Raw genomic sequence first — 21,191 nt, 5'->3', positions numbered from 1 at the left:
CCCTCCCCGACCCTCCCACAGCTGCTGCAGCGCACCCATCCTCTGCACTTGCCTCACCAGCTCTGGCTTTTCTCTAACCCGTTTTCTCTCTGCTTTCTCTCCAACTGCCAGCTGATCCGGTCAGGCAAGTCCATCCCGTCCTGAGAGCCCCAGGCCTCCCTTCGACCTCTAAACAGATCCCTCCTCTTCTCAGAGACCTCCCTTTCCAAGCCTGCCTGAGCGGGTGTCCTGACTTGACAGTGGCTCCCCCAGCCCCAAAGCCAGCCCCCTTCATCTGTGACTTAAGTCTGTTGTAGCGGTGAGCTGACACGTCCAGGTGTGACAGTTGCTGAAAACTTGTGCCCCCTCCGTGGTATGCCCTTGCCCTGTTCTATAAATAGCTATAAATTCCCATATATATACACATATACACACACACACACACACACACACATATACATATATACACGTGGCCGACTGCCTCGCCTCTAGAACTGGGAATCAGTCCCCATGCTGTGCTTGTGGAGTCTTGTAGCCCAGCAAGAGGAAGCTGTCTCCGGACATCGCCCCTCCAAAGTGCACCACCTCCAGTGAGCTTCCGCGACATGCCTGGCCTGTGGACAGCCAGCCCCCGCCATCCCTCCCGCCCTTCTGGCCAAGCATGGCAGTGCTGTGCAGGCGGCCATGTGGCCTGACAGTCTCTACCAGTCCTGCTGTCCCTCAGCTGAGAAACCCATTTCTGGATGACAGAGAATGTGTCCTCTGCTGGCTGTGTTCTCTATGGAGCTCAGGGGAGGGAAAAGGCCAAGCCATTTTTAGGGTGTGCTGGCAACGGTGAAAAGGTCACACCCTTTTCAAGGGACACTTTTCCTGGGAAGTCCCTGGAGCTTAGCTGGCTCATATCCTATGAAGCCAGCTCTGGCCACTAGGGGACAGGGCCATGAACTCAGCCTCGAGGGAGCCTGCGGGGCAGCTGGCACTCTGGAGGGACAGACAGGCCACCCAGTGCAGACAGGAGAGGGAGGCGGGACAGAACGGAAGACACCTGGGGTGGATGGAAGTCAGTGCCCTTGGGCGCTGGTATCTGTCTTCCCGGCCACCGCTACATCAGGCTTCTCAACTTGTTGGCTGTCAGGGCCAGACTGTACTCCGTAGGCACCATGACAGTCCCCATGAAATCCACCAGGTGTCACCAGGCAGCATACAGGTAACAGGCCTGGAAGATCCCCCACAGCCCAGCTAGACATGCTGAGACACTCTGGGGCTCCTCGTTCAGCGGGACAAACTGCAGGGCCCAGTGAGGGAAACGGGAACATACCAGGCCGAGCAGTATGGCTAAATCCATTTATTCCAAAAGCAAAAGCAAAAAAGAAAAAAAACAAACAAAAACAAAAACAGGAGTCCCATCACCAGGGAGCCATGACCCCATCCCCGCCTCCTTCCTCGCTCCTATGCTAGCAATAAATAAGTTTCCCAGCCGCAAATAATTATAAGAACCTCTTCCTCATATGCCAGCTGCAACCTAGGCCAGATACGATACAGAATGTTACACAGATACAGTATGTACACGGGGGAAGTGGGGCCACCCCCAGCAGTCTGTGCCCTTGCCTGGTCTACAGTTAACTCCACTGTCTCGCCTCAGCTGCCTCTCTGAGTAAGAAGATGGGAGCCCCCCTGGGGGAAAAGTTGCTTTGGTGAGAGTAAGGAGGCCGTCAGACCTCCTCCAAACAAACCAACTCCACCAACCTCTGGCTCTGAAATAACAAACATCATCATCCAGAAATGTAAGGACTCGGCCTTGCTCAAGGTGGTAGAGGGTCTGTTTGTCTCCCTCCATTAGACAGGGGTCTTGTCTTGCTACCCTAATGGTAAAGGGGTGACTGGGAAGGGGTTGTAGGGACATGGTGGGGGTGAAGAATCCAGACCCACTTCTCCAGGCTTATGCTGACAGGGGCCTGCTTTTATTTATTTTTATTTTTATCCCCTGATGTTTTTTTAAATCCCGTAACTTCTTTTTCAGAACTTTTTAAAAAAACTTTTCATAAAACTTTTTCTTTTTACTTGTTTTCCACAATTTTTTTCCCACAACTTTTCCACAGTATTTTTTATCCCGTAACTTTTTCGTCCCACAACTTTTTTTAATTCCTGTCACTTTTTTAGTTTGTGTTCTTTTAATAAACACACATAGTTACAATTCTGTAAGAATAAAAACCGATTCCCTCATGCCAAGCATGCCCAGCATTTGCACAGTCTCAATACCTTTAATACTATAGTTTTGAAGACACACAAAATTTTTAGGCAAAACAGCACCTTGAAACAATTTAATAATTTATTACATTACAGTAGCATCACAGAAGCAGTCAATAATGCCACTTTAGACAAAAATCAATATTTCCATTATACATTCTGTGTATAAGAATTCATAAATCAGTAAAAGTTATTCTAAGAAAACTTGGCAAATAAAACTTTGGACTGGAATTGGCATTTCTTTGTCTACTTTTCCTTCCCCTAGATTCTTTGTTTTAAACTACAGTATTCATATTTTAAAATGTTTTAAATTATTTTAAGTCACTAATATAGCAGTTACATTTTTGAATAGTTATTTGAAAGTGACTGTAAGATAAAGTTTTAGAGAATCTATTATGGATAGGGTTGACTTACATTTTCACATTTTCTAAAAATCAGCTTTGGTTTTAGAACTGTTTTTCATTTCGGGAAAACCTATCAGGTTTAATCAATTACTTTAAAACTAATTATCACATATTGCAGTCTTTAAATAGGTGTTTTGATTCTTTACTCCCTAGAGAAATTCAAATTTATTTAGTTGAAGTCATATTTTAAAATTCTATGTTTCTGCTGAACTCTAACCTTCTAATGTTGCCTTCTAAGCAAACTGAAAGCTGCCTTATGTTAAATGAGGAAGAGAACACATACTTGGCTGAATGAGGTATTGCAAAAGACTGCATGCACTTTGAAGAAAGACTTAAGTTATTGTCATAGGATTTCCATTCTCTTTAGCTTTTTCTTAAACATATGACAAAACACCTACACAAAGAGTGGTATTTGAATTAATATAGTACATTTATTTTTCAGATTGACATGCAGCTGAAATATGCCAGTATGTGATTTAATCCACAGGTACCTGATGAACACATTATTGTCAGATTGATTACAGATGCTAAACGCTATCTGAAGGTCATTCCTAGTCATTTATATGTGTCAGAGTAAAAGTGAAGCGACTTGAACTATAAAAATACCTTTGAAATAATTTATCAATGTATTAGATAAACTCAGTTTCAGAATGATAAAGAAAAACTGTTAGACCAAAAAATGTGGCTAATTAACAGTGGTACGATTTCTAGCCTGAGGGCTTAAAATGGACTTAAAGTAACTGTCTTTACACTGAACTCAAAGAATGCAAAAGCGACAAGTTCAGAAAAGGCAAGAACAGGACCTTTAGTCCATTTTAAGCCATAAATATTACACAAAATATGCCTCTAACTGATACTGAGAGGTATTAAAACATATTTCACTCTTCGTAAAGAACTTTGTGAGGAAATATAACTCTGCGATTGTATAGACACTTTCCTCATGACACATTCACAAACAGTAGATTGCGCTGCAGTTTGTAAACATTTTGAGTTGAATAAACTTCTCCTTGATTTTCAAATGTAGTATAATACTGTCTACTAAAACTCCTTTTTGTTTCAACTAAGTACTCTCACATATATTAGTTTATAATAATGTTTGTTATTATTTTTGAAGTCTTTTCCATTCAAGGAAAAGAAGTAAATTCCTATGTCAGATGCTTGAAGACTAGGTATTAGCCAGAGAGGTCTAGATGGTAAAATCCATCTTCTAGCCTCAAATAAGCTCCATGAACATAGAGGAATGCCGGGTGTGACACAGCTTTCCTTCACTCGAATTCATTCTTGACTAGAGCCTGTATGCCTGTTCCAGGGACATTTAAACTCTTAAAGGATTTCTTCTGATCTTTACTAAATACATTAAGAAGAATGCCAACCAGTGCCCTTTTGTGTGCTGGGACATGTAGTCATGTGATTAAAACAGGGAACATGAACTCTGACTTTAAAATGTATTGTAGATATAAATGCTCTAGCTAGAAAAGGTTTCCCACATCCACAGTCATGATGGGAGCCTTTCATTCCTCAGAAATAATCCCTTTTTAGGTCATCAAACAAGAGTACAACTGCCACAGCTCATGAGGCAATATCTTCATGCACCCAGAGCACATACAAATCCTAAGGGAACTACCATAGTACAGTGCTCATTCTTGGCACCGGAACAAATGAAACATATTCTATCCTGCACACACCTGCCAGAACAGGCCACTTTCCTCTTCTGGGGGATTTAAAAAGCTCCCCAAAATGTTATTACTCCCATCCCCAATACACAGAAAAAGGGGGAAAGGCTGTTTCCAGTGCTCCCCCTTTAAACAACTGTAAATGTCAGTACTCACAGTGGCATATTACAAATTAATAGACTGCGCACTTGAGGGCAAACCACATATTGAGCTAATGAAGAGCTCACTGTGATTAGGATTCGATCAAACATAACAGCAGAACATAAGCAAATTTTATCTCAATTCCGTAATGAATATACATGCTGCACTAACATTAAAAAAGCATGGCAGCCTATCCCAAACCAGCAAGAACAGTTGTGTGCATATAGTCGGTCTTTGTGTCTTTGAACTCCCATGATATAAGGGCAAACTCGATATGCATGCTAACGTCCTATAATTATCAAATTGAAAAAAAATTCTAAAGGATGCCAGAGTGAACATGAGGGAAAGACTCACTCTCCTTTAACTTTTTACAAATAAATTTAAACTATAAATTAGAAACACAAATACATTTAAACTATAAATTAGAAACACAAACAAATTTAAACTATAAATTACAAACACAAATAAATTTAAACTATAAATTAGAAACACAAATAAACATAAGTGGCTCTAACATTCAAATGAAGTAAATGAATTGTGTGGGAGATTAACCCCTTAACTTTTTTTTTTTTTTTTAAATTTCTTGACCAGCTCTTAGATGATGGTGATGTTTATCTCCCTGTTCTCGGCAGCCCGAAAAGAATGTCATGCAGCCTCTCCTGCTCCTCGTGCCGCCTCTCCTGTACCAACAGCTTCTCCACCCAAGCCTGGGTGCTCCTGGGGAGTCCTGCGTTAGAGGAAGCAGCTGCTGGATCTGCTGCGCAGTGGGGTTGTCATGGGAAGAACCCTCCCTGTCCTCTCCTGGTGCAGCCTCCATGCTATCAGTGAGGCTCACCTCACAAAGATCTTCAGAGAGAGGGAGGGGAGGTGTGAATCTGAGCACAGTGCGAGCCTCCCCTGCTCCTGTCTGTCCATCCCGGCTGAGGGCTCTACTCACCACCCTGCTTGTCCGCACACCCAAGCTCCTGTGGGATCGGGGCTCCTAGAGCCCTACACAGGTACTGGTCTGGCTGCTGCTGCAGACTCGGAGCCTCTTGGCTCTTCAGCTCCACCTGCTGAAAGACCCTGGGCATGAGGGCATGTGGTGGCTGGCTTCCAGATTCCTGGCCCATTAATAGGGTAGCTAGGGCACTGTGGGGCTCTGTGGCCTGCCCAGGTCCCTGGCCCCTCGCTCCAGCCCTAAGAGACTCTGCCTCCCTTGCCTAGAATCCCATGCCTCCTTCCCCAGCCTCAAATCTCACATCCTTTTTCCCAGCATTTAAACTGTAGGCCACAGACTGGTGGAAAAGCAGGGGGAGCCAACCACCATCTGCTAAGTGTGCTACATGCCTAATGTTTCCACGTATCATCTAATTTAATCCTCAGCACCTCTGCAAGGAAAAGGCTAACTTCCTTTTGAAGTTAAAGAAACAGAGACTTAGAGATGAACAGTAGTTGAATGGTGACCAGTGGAACCGAGGCTGGAATCCAGTTTGAATCTAAGGAGTCTTTTTTTTCTGTTTTGTTTTGTTTTGAGACAGTGTCACTCTGTGTCCCAGGCTGGAGTGCAGTGGTGCAATCTCAGCTCACTGCAACCTTCACCTCCCGGGCTCAAGTGATTCTCGTGTCTCAGCCTCCTGAGTAGCTGGGACTACAGGCATGCACCACCAGACCCGGCTTATTATTTTTTTTTAATTTTAGTAGATATGAGGTTTTGCCATGTTGGCCACGCTGGTCTCAAACTCCTGACCTCAAGAGATCCTCCTGCTTCAGCCTCCCAAAGTGCTGGGATTACAGGCGTGAGCCACCACACCCGACATAAGGAACCTCTTATACCACTGTCTCTTCCTCTTGTGATTGGGGGGCCTCCATGCCTCTAGCTGGGATGATGATGTCCAGACCTGGGAGGAGCCCAGGGCTACCCACCTCTGAAAGTCAGAGGGCAGGAAGCAAGAGACAGTCATAGGACTGCCCTGGAGGGTGCTGGGGTCACCTGTCCCCAGGCTGCAGCTGCCTCTGGCCTGGCACCTCCCCTCCCCAGAGGCTGGTGTCTGCCTCCCAGATCTTCTTGGATGGGTCGGAGGTTACCGTCTCTTTCAGCTCATCCAGCTTCTTCAGCTCCTTTACTTGTTGCTCCAACTGCAGTGTGCTCTTGTTCTCGTTGTTCTGGACAGAGAGAAGCAATCAGTGACCACCTACTAAAATGGAGACCCCAGAACTTGGTATCTGCCTACCACGGCACCGGAAAGAGTGGAGGCAGGTTAGAAAAATCATCCCCTCTTTCCCACAGCCATCAGAGCAGGGCTCTGGCTCACAGGTGCCTTTAGAAGTACCATTTCATATGAAAGCTACAATGCCCCATTTTACAGGTGGGGAAACAAAGGCCTTGAGGACTAGGGAAGAGGACAGCCTCCCCAGGTGGGGCAACGCACCAACTCCTCAAAGCCACTGCGTGGCTCGGCCTGCTGCTCATAGAGGGCTTCCCACCCCAGCTCCAGCATCCTCTCCAGCTCCCGCAGTCTCCTGCTGCCACAGCCTCTCATCCTGCTCCCGAAGCCTCTCCTGTTCCAGCAGCTCCTCCACCTCGTCCAGCAGCCTCTCCCTCTCCAGTAGCCTCTCCTGCTCCTCCTGCCGCCTCTCCTGTTCTAACAGCTTCTCCACCTCTTCCAGCAGCCTCTCCTGCCCTGGCAGCTTCTCCTGCTCACATAGCCTCTCCTCCTGTTCACGTAGCCTCTCCTCCTGTCTCCTGTTCAGGAGACTCAACATCTGATTTTTTTCCACCTCAGCCTGGAGCTGTCTTCCCACACTCTCCAGCTCCTTCCTTAGGTGGTTGGTCTCATCTTGTAGCTGCTTCACCTCAGAGGGCCCTGCTGGGGGCTCTGGGGCCAGGGGTTCAGCTGAGAAAAGAAGCAGACAATAAGGGCCTCTGGATTCTCAAAAAAAAAAAAAAAAAAAAAAAAAGTCCTCCCTTTGGTGCACAGCTCCTTCTCTCAGGCTTCCCACACTTGGCCTCACTGCTAATGATTCCTTGCACCCGGATGGTAGCCAATCTTCCAAGTCACTTTCACATAGAGAGCACTGTGGGTGGCTGACAATGGGCACTCCTCCCTCTTTACTGATGGGGACACTGAGGCTCATGGAGATGACAAGACTTGCCATCTCCTGGCACAGACCTCTTTCCCTCTGCCTCAAAGCCCTTCCATCCACCCACCTCCCTGGGGCATTCTAAGTCACCCCCACAGCCCTCTGATGCCAGTCCTGCTCCCAGGTCATGCCAGCCCCATCTTACCTTTCTGGTTTTTGAGTTTGAACAAGCTCCTCCCAAGCTTCTGTACCTGATGTATCTCATGCTTCATCTCCTCCTTCAATGTGCGAAGCTGTCCAAAGCACACGGGGTAAAGGGCCCTGGAGAGAGGGGCTGGTGAAACTCTAGAGACAGAGTTTGAGCAAGGCCCACCCCCCTTCTGCCAGCTTGTGATTTAGAAAAGTGCATTCATTCAACAAACATTTACTGAGCATGTACAGGCCAGGTACAGTTCTTCATAGCAGAGATATAAGACAGCAAAGGACAGACAGGAGCCCTTGGCCCTGAGGTTTCCATTCTAGGGGCCTTTAAATCTCAGACTGTCAGAGCTAACAGTGACCTTTGATATTCTCTACCTCCTGCAGAAACACGAGCCTAAGGAGGAGAGATGACTTGTCCAGACTCAAAAAGCAAATTAGGGACTGAGGCAGGGCAGAAATACGGGCCCCTGACAACCAGTCAGGCTAGTGCTTCCCTGAGAGGCCACAACCTCAGGGCATGTGTGGCAAGGACTAGAGCAGGGGTGTCTGGAGAAGAGAGTCAGGAAAGAGGGCAGTGCAGAAGAGCCATGCTGCATGTTCTGTGTTCTGGGGTCCCTCCAGGTGAGACCTGGGTGCCCCAGCTCCCCATTCGCCCTTGGCATCAGGGGCCCCTAGCCCTTTTCTTCAGGGCCCCAAGGGGAAACTGGAGTCCAGGATTGACGGGCTGGAATCAGGGGACCCCACTGGACTCTTACCAGTGAACTGATGTTTTCACTGAGTTGACTGATTATTGCGGAGCTTGAATCCAGGGCTACTGCTAGTTCTTGGTACTGGCTCTGAGATGCATGTAGAGAAGAGGAGTTGGAGGAAGATTGTGGGGAGGAGTAGAGAGAACAATCATTAGGGCTGGTGGGGGGGTGTGGGCTGTCTCAGCTGGCAGAGGGGCAACAAGCCCCTGCTGTGGGAGGAGGCTGGAGGGCTGGCCTGCAGGGTCACTGCACCTCGGCCCAGGGCCTCTTACCTCCAGATCCTTCAGGGTAGCAGATGATGCAGGGCCCTCCCCGTAGATACCTGTTGCTCACTGCCAGAGATGAGAGTGCACATGGAGATGTTCTGTCCCCCCTCACTGTCTAAGCCCTCTGACTTCCTTTCTTCCCCATCAACTGGCAAAAGCTTCTTTTCTGCCTATCTTGGACCCTTTGTCCCATAACTCCTTTGTGCCAACTTCTCTCATGGTTCTTATCTCCCCACCATCCCACCTGGGGCCCTTTCAGTGACTCTAAAGGGACAGCCTGATGGCAAGTGGCTCTTCTCATTGGCCTGGGTTCCCCTTGAGACTGGGGATGAGGAAAATCAAACAGCAATGACCATTTCCTGGGTGTCCTGGGTGTTTGCAGCAGGCCATGTACTAAGGATTCACATAAAAGCAACAATAACAAATCTCGTTTAAACTTCACAAATGGAAGTCAAAAAATACCACCTCTATTATACAGATGTGAAAGAGAGGCCCAAAGACCTCAAGCAACTTGCCCTAAATCATATCCTAATCAATCCTCCTAATCAATCCTTAGCAGACGGAGAGGCAAAATTCAAACCCAGAATTCTTAACCAGTACCCAACAGTCCATCCACAATCTTAACAATTACCCTCTACTGCCCCTTGGGCCCCCTGTCCCCAGGAGCCTGGCCCACCAAGACTCACATCCCCAGGTGAGTGGTAACCACCAGAAGTGGCTGTGTCAGGGCTACTGCCATTGATTTTCTTTTTCCTGTTAGCTCCTGCTGGAATGCCAGGGCTCTTCCTGTGCCAATATTCTTTTAACTGTGGGAAAGAAGAGCAGTAACACTCATGAGAACGGTCAGCCCCTATAGCCACATCCCCCTTTACAGTTTTGACAAAATACTCTTATACACCATCTGGTTTAATGCCACCAACAACTGTACAAGGTGTTGTCATAATCGTTTAGTGATTGAGAGGGATTGATATCATGTATAGAAAAAAAGAAAAAGGCAATACTGGAAGTTAAACTCAGTCCTCTGACTCCAAGCTCTGGAGTTTTGCCATGAATCAGCAGCTGCCAGGGACCAGAACCAGGGGCAGAGGAAGAAAAGTAAACATTAAGCAGGCAGGGACTGTAGGCCGTGTGGTTTAGAGTCACACATCCTCACACGTCTGTTAGTGTGAAGAAGTGCACCAGTACCTCTCACACTTTCATATCAATGTGTCCTCATGGCAGAAGGCAGCTTTTCTGTTAAATCTGGGAATTTATCAGAAAGAGGACAACCCAAGCCTCATTTCAGAGAGAAGTCTGGTATACGCTTGGAAACCTATGTGTCTGTCATCTCTAAGTACATTAATGTTTTTTCTCAAGAGAATCAAGGGAAAATGATGCTTCAGAAAGATGTCCCACATTTATCCTGTGGCACTCAAAGTACCCCAGGTTGAGATGATATGAGGAAGATTCAAGCTGTCAAGTTCAGTTTCCCAAGATCTATTCCACAGAAGATAAGCAAATCTCACTTCAGAGACAACTGACTGAAGGGCAGTCTGGTCCCAGAAGTGTGGAGAACTCAGAAAATATGTTAAAGTCTCTCTGGAAAGTAGAAGCCTGGGAGAAAACCAAACTAAACTCATTCTCCCATTGCCACCCACAGATAGTCAACGTTTTGAGCTCACAGGGGAAGTGTAGGCTTTCCCCACTGTCAATTAGACATTGTTAAGGGAGTAAGGCAGCCTGAAACCTCTTGCTCCTAGGTCCCATAGTCCCCACTCCCCTTCCAGCCGGAAATTTGTGCTGCAACCAGAGGAACCAGAAATGGGGTGAGAAAAGGGACTGGGTTGTAAGATCAAAGGCCGGTCTTGCAGCAGTAATGACAGTTCCTAGTGGGGCTGTGACATCACTACATTCCACTCCTCCCCAGGGTGCGGGACCACATCAGCGTGATGCCCGAGTCACCGCTCCACGATGGGGGAGGGGAAACACAGGGTTTTGACCCAGGTCCTCGGAGATGCCAGTCCAAGAAGCCCAGGGAGGTTGAGCTTAGGGCAGCAGGAGGGGAGGGCAGAGTCTGCAGTAGGGAGCCCCAAGAGTCACTAGCCCAAAGTCACCCAGGGATGACTGGCGAGGGCGGGGCCTGGGGCTGGGGGACCCAGGTCCTGGGAGACACAAGCCCAAAGAGCCCAGGGAGGTTGGGCTTGGGGCGGCAGGAGGTGAGGGCTGAGTATGGAGCAGGGAGCCCCAGGAGTCACCCGCCCAAAGTCACCCTGGGGTGATTGGCAAGGGCAGGGACTGGGCTGCTTGCTGAAGGGGTGGGGCTGACTGACTAGACTTTGGTCGGGGGAGCCCAGAGGCGCTGGTGTTGGGGGCCCCAGTCTGGTATGCCTCAGGAGTGGTATGGACTCTGACACCTGTCTTGTCATCAGAAGGGATCTGTGGCTGGGTTGGGGGCCATGACCTGGTGCGTTTTACCTTTTTCTCGGCTGCGACCAATTTCCCCTGTTGTGTTTTTTCTGACATTGCGGGGTGGGGAGGGAGGCGGGCTTGGGGCCACCATCAGCGAAATCCCAGTGAGCACTGCTGAATGCCTCCAGTCACCTACCAGGCAGCTGTGCGACTCAGCCACAGGAGGCGTAACCAGGGCCCCACTAGAACGCAGAATAGGGGCGTGGCCTTAACGCTCCAAATCCATTGGTCAGTGGGAAAGATGAAAGGGAAAGGAGGCGTGGCCAGGCAGCAGCATGTCCAAAGGGACCTGTGGTGTCATAAGGAAAGCTGCCCATACAACCGCTGTCCCCGCCCACTCAGAGAGAGGGGAGGGGCCGCCCACTCTGGGAGAAGGGAGGGGCTGGCTTTTGCTTTAAAAGCTTTAAAACTGTAAAAAATAAACTTTAAAAAATATATGTGCATCTGTGTGTGTGTATCTATGTGTTCCTCCAGAGCTGTCTTCATTATCCAGCTTCTATGCAAAGTCTATGATTTTGGCCTATATTTTTCATCTTCAAATGGAGCACAAGAATTACCAGTATTACCTTAACTGAGATATAGATCCTATAAAAATGGAAAATCCATAGCATGCTTGATGATTAATGAAGCCGACTATAGTATCCGACATTCCAATAAGACAAAATAATCACAATGATTTCTCTTTTTTGGAAAAATGTTTGTCTTATCCTCCTACATTACTGTTAAGATTTCTTTTAAAAACAAGAAACATGTCTAATATCTTTAAAAACACAAAGCTTTTGGGCCAGGTGCGGTGGCTCACACCTGTAATGCCATCACTTTGGGAGGCCGAGGTGGGTGGATCGCCTGAGGTCAGGAGTTCAAGACCAGCCTGGCCAACATGAAGAAACCCTGTCTCTACTAAAAATACAAAAACTAGCCAGGCATGGTGGTGGGTGCCTGTAATCTCAGCTATTTGGGAGGCTGAGGCAGGACAATCACTTGAACCCAGGAGACGGAGGTTGCAGTGAGCCAAGCTCACGCCACTGCACTCCAGCCTGGGCGACAGAGCAAGATTCCATCTCAAAAGAAATAAAATAAAATAAGATACAAAATAAGTAAGAACACAAAGCTTCCAATTTAATAAGCACTTATGGCTCTTTACTGGTTTAAAACAAATACAAGGCCCATTTTTTCTAGAATCACCTGGCCTCTCTAAGCCTTGCAAATGAAACTGAATTTCTCACTTGATACCTGGCTATGACTTGCAATCATGAAAACCAAGAATTGTGTTATGTCACTGTGTATTGCTTGTTACCTGAAATCCACACTAGGCTGGGATCAAGGGTTGAATCTTCCATGATTTTCTCCATAACCTCTGTGCTTCTTATCCCAGACCAAATTAAGCTTTTTTCTAGAGTTCTACAATTTACACTTGATAGACAAGAGTGGTTCTCAAAATGTAGTCTATGGACTAGCAGCACCAGCAGCACCTGAGACCTTTTTATAAGTGCAAATTCTCAGGCCCCACCCTGGACCTGGTGAATCAGAAACTCTGGAGTAGGGTTCAGCAATGTGTGCTGCAGTAATCCCTCCAGGTGTTCAAGAACCTCTGGCATAAAGCAGGTAGTAAAATGTATTTCCTTCTGTAGGTCCAAAGCCAGGGTTACCATATGTTCTGCCTTGTTATGAAAAATGACATGTAATTAAAAGACATGAACCTCCTTCCTACTCGCACCCTCCATCCAATGTGTTTTATTTTTATGAGTTCCATAAGAAAACAAGTGGCAATCAGAGATTTAGTGTAAAAAGTATGTTTACAAGTGTCCGTTCTCATCCAGCCTGATCTCCTACAAAACCATTTACATCCTCTTACATCTCAAGTTTTAAAAAAGTATCTTCACAATGTAAGACTCAGGCACACTAGCAGTTCTATAACAAAACACCAAGTAGATCAGAATGTCCAACCTTACTAGAGTAGAAAAGTGGAATCATTGGCTATATTTTCAAATTGCATTCAACAGGAAATTTAAGTTTTGAATTTTTTTTCATCTTCATACTTCCAAGTTAATAGACTTAAACCAGACTACGCCATTCTTTCAAAGCCTCTAGCCAGGCAAAGTTTTACTGTATTATTTCTTGCTTTCAATGGATATAAAGCAGATTCCTGGTAGGCACATTCTGTATACCTGCAAAGATATAGAACTAAATAGTTCCATCTGTTCAATATTAAACTAAAAGTCCTGTAAACCTTAGATGGTGAGTGTAATACTTCAGCACTAGTCCAAAGCCTCAAATATGAAAAGATACCAAGAACACCACTAGCAAACGAAACTAAACTCTCGGCCAGGAGCAGGAGCTCACGCCTGTAATCCCAGCACTTTGGCAAGCCAAGGTGGGAGGATTACTTGAAGTCAGGAGTTCAAGACTAGCCTGGGCAGCACAGCCAGTTCACATCTCCACAAAAATTTTTAAAAATTAGCTGGGTGTGGTGGCACACAGCTGTAGTCCTAGCTACTTGGCAGGCTGAGGTGGGAAAATTGCTTGAGGCCAGAAGTTCAAGGCTGCAGTAGCTATGATTACGGCACTGCACTCCAGCCTGGGTGACAGTGCGAAACTTAGATAATTACATTTTCTTCTGCTCCTGTTTACACTAAAATCACTAAGTTAAAAGGCTTTCAAATTTGGCAGGATAAAAATTAAGTGAAATGTGACTTTGGAGCTTGGGTAGTGAAAGAAAGAAAAAAAAAAGGAAGGAAGGAGGGAGGGAGGGTGGGAGGGAACAAAGAAAGAAAGGAAAGGAAGAGAGAGAGGGAAAGAAGAAAAAGAGAGAAAGAAAGAAAAAGAGAAAAAGAGGAAAGAAAAGAAAGAAAGAGAGGGAGGGAGGGAGGTAAAAGAAAAGAAAGTAAGAATGGAAAGCAAGAAAGAAAAGGAAAGCAAGGAAGGAAGGAAGAAGAAGAAAGAAAGAAAAGGAAAAGAAAGAAGAAAGAAAGGAAAAGGAAAGGAAAAAGAAAAGAAGGAAGAAAAAATGAAATGACAAATTACTTACTGGGAGAAAGTTTTTGTAACGTCAATGACAGATAAAAGGCCTGTATCCTTAGTCTATAAAGAAATCTTTAAAATTACTGAGGAAAAAAACAAATGATTTTCAACCGAAAATGGGCAATGGAGAAACTGGCACTTCTCACAAGAATAAAAGTGGCCAATAGCATATACAAAGATTCAAAAGCACAAGAAATCAAAGCAATGTGATGAAAACAATGAGATTTTCTGTATAAAGGCAGGAAAGATGACAAATGGAAAGGGGAACCTGGAGCTCTGTCCTTGGTGGTGGAAGTATAACCTGAGTCACTTTTCCTGGAGAATCATTTGAAAATTTCTATTAAAAACCCTAAAAATTATTTTCCTCTAGAAATTGTACTTCTATGAATTCAGTCCAAAAATGTTTGCTCAAGCCTATTAAAATGTATATATAAGAAAATTCACCTCTGGGGCGGCAGTGATTAACTTAATATATATCCAGCTATTAAAAATGATGCCAGGATATATTTACTGCCACAGAAATATGCCCAAAATATAGTAATTGACAAAAGACTACGTATTACGATTCTACTTTTTAAAAGGTTTATGTGCATAAAAATGTACAAAAAGCAACAAACCAGAATGTTTTGAGTGGCAAATTAAAGATTTTTCTTAATATTTGTCATCCAAATTATTACAAAAAGAATGATTTCCTTTATAATCAGGGAGAATTGTTATTTTTATTTATATTTAAATCTTTTTCTGATTTTTTTTTCTCCTGTATGTATCCCATGTAGGCTAGAATCCCTGCCTCTTGAGGTAAATCAGCCCATTTTTGGGAAGTGCGCTACAGAAAGTTGCCCCAGCTTCCTTTTAAGAGATCTGGAGATATTTTTGTTTCAAATTGTTTTATTGTTCTCAGATTATTTTGTTTAATATATGAAATTGAGGAAAAGCCAAAGGAAAGGCTGACTCCCTACCCTCCTGGGGCTACTCTTCCAATTTTTGCTGCTATTGTTATGTATTAATATTCACTGGGTACTAAAAAGATGGGCAGCCCCTTAGATCATTTGTTCTTATCTCTTTCTCATAATCCTACTTCATTCCTTCATCCACTTATTTTTAAAAGAGTCATGTGTACAAATACATAGTTTAGAAAATTTTTAAATATAACTACCTGTAAAAGTATGTGGCCAAATCCCATTCACAGTCTTATTCTCTTTCCACAGCCAAACACTTTTAATTGGTTTCTTATATTTCAGAATTTATCTTTGCAAATACACATGTATATTCTTATTCTACTCTTCTCTCTCAACACAAAAAGTAGCATACCATACATACTATACCATTCCTTGTTCCTTTTAAAACACACACAATATATGTGAGTTTTTCTACGTGAGTACAGAGGTCTTTCTCATTCTTCTTTACAACTGCACAGTATTCATCATTTGGATGTACCACAGTTTACTTAACCAGTTCCCTGTTGGTGGACACTGAAGTCATCCCGATCATACTATTAAAAACAATAATGCCAAGCATAACCACCCACACATACCAAGTTCATTTCTGAATCTGCCTTTGATGAAGCCTCTGTTTGAATCACCACAAGGTCACAAGGCTGAAAAGTTAGCCAATTTTTTAGTTTTCATTATGTACAGCAGTATGTGGCAAAAGACTCCCTTGGGCAAAGCAAATGTGCTCTTTGGGGATTCACTGCATAACAATAAGTGGATAAACAGAACACCAAGGAGAAATATTTCTATTTAACCACGCACATGTATGTATATACTATATGCATATGCATAGATAGTATACAATAAATCCATCAAAGCATTAAGCATTGTCTCAGTATGGTGGATCTATGGAGTGCTTTGTAGACAGCCCTCCTTGCCTATCAATTCTTTCTAGTTTCTAAACAGTGAATAGGTACTATTTTTGCAATATAAAATTTCAAAAAATGTTAACTCAAATTAAGCTGGATACATTCCTTCAGTCTGTCCTATATTTGTATGGTGCTCCAGAGTGCTCAAATATCATTTCATTTAAAAAATTTATTTATTTTTTTTCAAATATAGAGACAGGCAGGGCCTTGCTCTGTTGACCAGGCTGGTCTTGAACTCCTAGATCCTCCTGGATCCTCCCACTTCCACCTCCCAAAGTGCCGGTATTACAAGTGGGAGCCATCCCGCCCGGCCGGCTTCATTTGAGAAATCGTTCCCCAGAAGTCCATATATTATGAATAATTCCTTTCTTCTTGTTTAGACAGCATCTTAGTCATATCTCTATTATCTCACTTGTCACATGATAATCAGTTGCTCACCCATCCGTCTCCCTTGATTGCTCATGAGCTCCTCGAGAAGAGTCTGATTTTCAGCACCTTGAACAGTGTGCAATACATACATGCTTCATACACAGAGAAGGAAATGATATCACTACGGTGTAATTATTCCCAGAATTCAATGCCCGTATTTGTAAATTGCTCCAGATACTCTGCCAACAACCTGAGAACGTTATGTGTTTTCCCTAAAACTTCCATCCATTACTGAGTGTCTACGGTCATAGTTAACTCAGTTGCGATGTGACCTCTGGCCAAGCCCATTGATAGTTTTTATTTTAGGTGATTTTTAATTTTAATTTTTGATTTTGATAGTTTCCTTTTTGTTTTTTTAATCTAGCAGTGTTTGGTAAACTTCAACATCTCTACATCCCTGTGTCTTTGCACCTACTGGTCTCTGTTTGGAATAATAGCTCAAGGTTTTATTCACCTGGAAAAAATTTCTACTGACCCTTAAAGAATCAGCTTAAATAGGCCGGGCACGGTGGCTCATGCCTGTAATCCCAACACTTTTGGAGGCCAAGGTGGGCGGATCACCTCAGGTCAGTAGTTTGAGACTAGCCTGGCCAACATGGTGAAACCTCGTCTTTACTAAAAATACAAAAAATAGCTGGGCGTGGTGGCGGGTGCCTGCAATCCCAGCTACTCGGGAGACTGAAGCAGAAGAATCACTTGAACCTGTCAAGCAGAGGTTGCAGTGAGCTGAGATCACGCCATTGCACTCCATCTTGGGCGACAGAGCGAGATTTCATCTCAAAAACAAAAACAAAACAAAACAAATCAGCTTAAATAATACCTTCTCTGAGAAGCCTTTATATCTTCCTATTCTTTCAGTAAGATTTGAAAATTCCCCAACTCTTGAAACATTTGTACCTCTATTACTATGTATCAGGCACTGAACTGAGTTCCTAGGATAGAAAGATGAAACTGTAGACCCTGTCCTCATGGAGCTCATGGTCTAGTATGGAAAACAGCCATATGAACAAATAACCACACTGTAGGTCTTCAGAGCTCAAACCCTACCCTAAATACTGCTAAATTAATATTCTGTGAGGTTTTGAAAGTACTAGGGCCAGAGACAATATCGCTGTTTGGATGACTTTCCATCCAAGTTAACATTCGGCCCTCATCACCAAAGGTGATATGTGTGTACCTCTTCCTTGCAACCCACTAGGGCCTAACACATCATATACCCAACTTTTGAAATTAGGAAACAGGCTCAGAAGTCCAAGAGCTTGACCAAAGTAACTCAGCTGGTAGGTGGCAGAACCAGGTCAGTATGATTCTTCTTCAATATCCTGCCAGTTATATGGGCAACTGGCCTCAAAATCAACAAAAGACAAGTAGAGGTTGACATGCATCAATGGAGAGAGGCTCAAAAGGAAGAGTTTATACACAAGAACAGAACAGAAATGTTCTAGAAGTATGTCTGGGGATGTGAAGTAGGAGGGGGCACACCAGGTTTCACCTTGGTCAAGTGAATCTATAATTCCAACTTGGGCCTCACCCCTGAGCTCCAGACTTAGCTATCTGTTTTTCTCACTCTAATATAAAATCCATAGGGCAAGACTTAATCTCTAGGTTGTTCACCACAAATTAAAGCAGAGTCTGGTTTATAGTAAGTACTTAATAAATAAATAAACAAACTATCAAAGAAGCTAAAGAAACATTCTACACTCTTGGGGGAAGGGATTACCATGAAACGCCATCTGTCCTTTTTCTACTTTTCAGTATTTGGGGTGTTCTTCATTGAAAAAGATTAGCTTCTTGAATGTTCCAGATAGGAAGAGAGAGGGAGAGAGAGAAGAATAGAGAGAAGTTTCATATTTTAACTATGGTTCAATTCTAAGCATTCTAAAATTGTACTGAGTTTTTTAAACCATGAATTACAAGGGTGTTTAATTTCCAAATTCATGTAGCTTTTTGTTAATCTCTTCATTATTGCCTTCTAACCTTAATTGCTTCATATTTAAATTATAAATTATATGGTGTGGATGCTACCAATTGTTTTTAAATCTTCTGACTTGCTTTATGAATTAATATATAATTAATGTTTCTCCCACAGTCCACATATGCTTGAGAAGAATATAGAATATGTAATTATTGGGTACAAAGGTCTATATTTGTCCATTACACCACGTCCATTCACTGGTTATCCAAATCTACATATGGGCGTTCTGTGTAACTTACTTAGGGTAAGCAGGGTATGGTGAAATCTCCAAATATGATGGCAGACTTGTCAATTTCTCCCTGTGGTTTTATCAGTTTTTCTTCTGCATTTTGAGGCTATTTTGACAGGTACATAAAATACGAAAATTGCTACATCCTCCTAATTAACAGTCATTTAGCATCAAGTTTCTTACTAATGCTTTCTGTTCCAAAATCCTTTTTTTTTTTTTTTTGATACTGAAGCTCCATCACTTGTTTTTGGTTAATGTATACTGGCATATCTTTATCATTCTCTCTCCTTTATAAAAACTTTCAATCTTCTCATATCCTTATATTTTAAATATAATGGATTAAAACAGCTGGATATTGTTTTATTAGTTCCATCTCTCTAACTGGTAACTTTAGTCCATTTACATTTGTTGTGACTGATTTATGTGGACTTTCTTCTATCACCTTTAGAACTTCTATTTCTCTCACTTTCTAATATAATTTTAATACATCCTCCTGGGATTCCACAAAGACATATTTTAGACCTCATTCTGATCTCCCTCCCGCCACAACCCCACCAACTTCTGCCCTGTCATCTATCCTCATGTCTCTTTGTGTAACATACTGACTTACTTTTGGGAGATAATTGTCTAACCAATTAATTCTTTCTTCTGATGTCTAATCCATCCATGAGTTTTTTATTTCAACAATTACATTTTTTATTTCTTTATTTCATTTTATTCCGAGATGGAGTCTCACTCTGTCACCCAGGCTGGACTGCAGCAGCATGCACGTGCAGCCCTTGCTTCCTGAGCTCAAGTGATCCTCCCTCCTCAGCCTCCTGACTAGCTAGGACTATAGACATGTGCCCCATACCCAGCTATTTTTTTTTTTGGTGGTGTTGGGGTATTTTTTATAGAAACGAGTTCTCACCATGTTGCCCAGGCTTGTCTCCCCAACTCCTGGGCTCATACCATCCTCCCAAACAGTGCTGGGATTACAGGTGTGAGCCACCAGACCCAGCTATATATTTTATTTCTGTAAGTTCTGTTTCATCCATTTTCTTTTCAGGGCCTCCTCATCATTCCTGGTGGTCTTACTGTTGCTCAATTTAATGAGTCCATCTTTCTTTTATATTAGGTTTCACATGTAACTATTTTCTCACAATTCTAATATTTGAAGTCTGTGTTCTGTATCTGATAATTCCAAAACCTAGTCTTTGGGAAACATATTCACTGTTTCTAATAATTCTCAAATATGTTGAGTTGAGACTACTTGAATGCTATGATTTGACTGAATTCATATTTGCCTGCTTTTAATCTTTGGGAATCCTACAGGCTTAAGTTAGAGATGTTTTCCTACAGAAAGTATCTGTGTCTGCTTCTGATGAGAGCTGTGGGTACAACTAACATGAGACCACTTTACCATCATGCATAATCCTGACATTCTCTTGGATTCTCTTGGAGCATCTCAGCATTACACAAGGTTCTTAAATCTGGCTCCCCAACCTTGCTCATTTATACACAGAAGACTAGACTGCTTAGTATAGGTGGTGACTCAGTTCCTGCTACCCTGGAAAAAACAAAACAGATCTCTCATCTGAATGTCATCACAGACTAGGAAATTCTGAAGGTGAATAACTAGAGGATGTAGGCAGCAGGGAAAGATAGGTGTCTTTCCTGACCATAGAAATAGGTCAGAAGCTGCCCTAAAGGCTGTGTGCTACAGCATTTCAGTATTTAGCTCAACTACCATTCCCTCCACAAGTGTGAGTGGAAGTTTCTTAGAGCACCATATTGCCTTTAAACAAAACCAAATTTTTGCTCAAAAGTCATGGTCATGGAAAACAAAACAAAACAAAACAAAAAGCCCTCTGGCTTTGGAAGGCTTTCTCAGTAATGTCCTAGAATTAAGGTTACAGCCTGCATTTCATGTTAACTGAACAGAAAACCAGCCTCCAACATCCTTCTGCTCCATGGCTTGCTCTCAGCTCCTCTTGGTTGGGCCTAGGGCAGCCAGACTGTCTGGTTCCAATCCTTGCTCTGCCACCTGTGACCTTGGAAAAGTTACCTACCTTCAGTTGCCTCATCCATAAAATGCAGATATTAATAATACCTTCTTTTAAAGTTATTAAGAGGATTGAAAGAACTAATAAAAAGTAAAAAATAAAAAGACTTGGTAAGCATAGGCACAGAGGGAAAGAAAAAAAGTAAAAATAAATAAATAAAAAGACTAGTGCCTAGCACATAAAAGTTCATCAGGAATTAATTCTATAACATGAACTCAATTTTGCAAAACTTCAAAGTACCTATAACTTTTACTACGGTATACATAACAATAATAAATGTACAACTGTAGACATGTTTCTCTACAGTAAATATAACAAAGACTAAACAATCAGATACTAAATCATTAAGTGATTATCAGTTAGTAACTTTAATTTTCTTGTACTTCTATATTTTCTATAGATCATCTTTGTAACAAAAAGAAAACAAACCAAATGAAAATGAAATGAATTCTCTCAAAAA

The 21,191-nt window shown here is 43.2% G+C and overlaps 1 pseudogene; it reads right to left on the bottom strand.

Annotated features, from left to right (window-relative positions):
- Positions 1 to 2,290: 2,290 nt before the first annotated feature.
- On the bottom strand, positions 2,291 to 21,119 carry LOC100445145 (golgin subfamily A member 6-like protein 9; annotated as a pseudogene).
- Positions 21,120 to 21,191: the final 72 nt, after the last annotated feature.

This window comes from Pongo abelii, chromosome 16 (genome assembly GCF_028885655.2).
Source record: "Pongo abelii isolate AG06213 chromosome 16, NHGRI_mPonAbe1-v2.0_pri, whole genome shotgun sequence".
Taxonomy (NCBI): domain Eukaryota; kingdom Metazoa; phylum Chordata; class Mammalia; order Primates; family Hominidae; genus Pongo; species Pongo abelii.
Note: the sequence above shows the minus strand (reverse complement) of the source record. Positions and strands in the feature narration are given on the sequence as shown.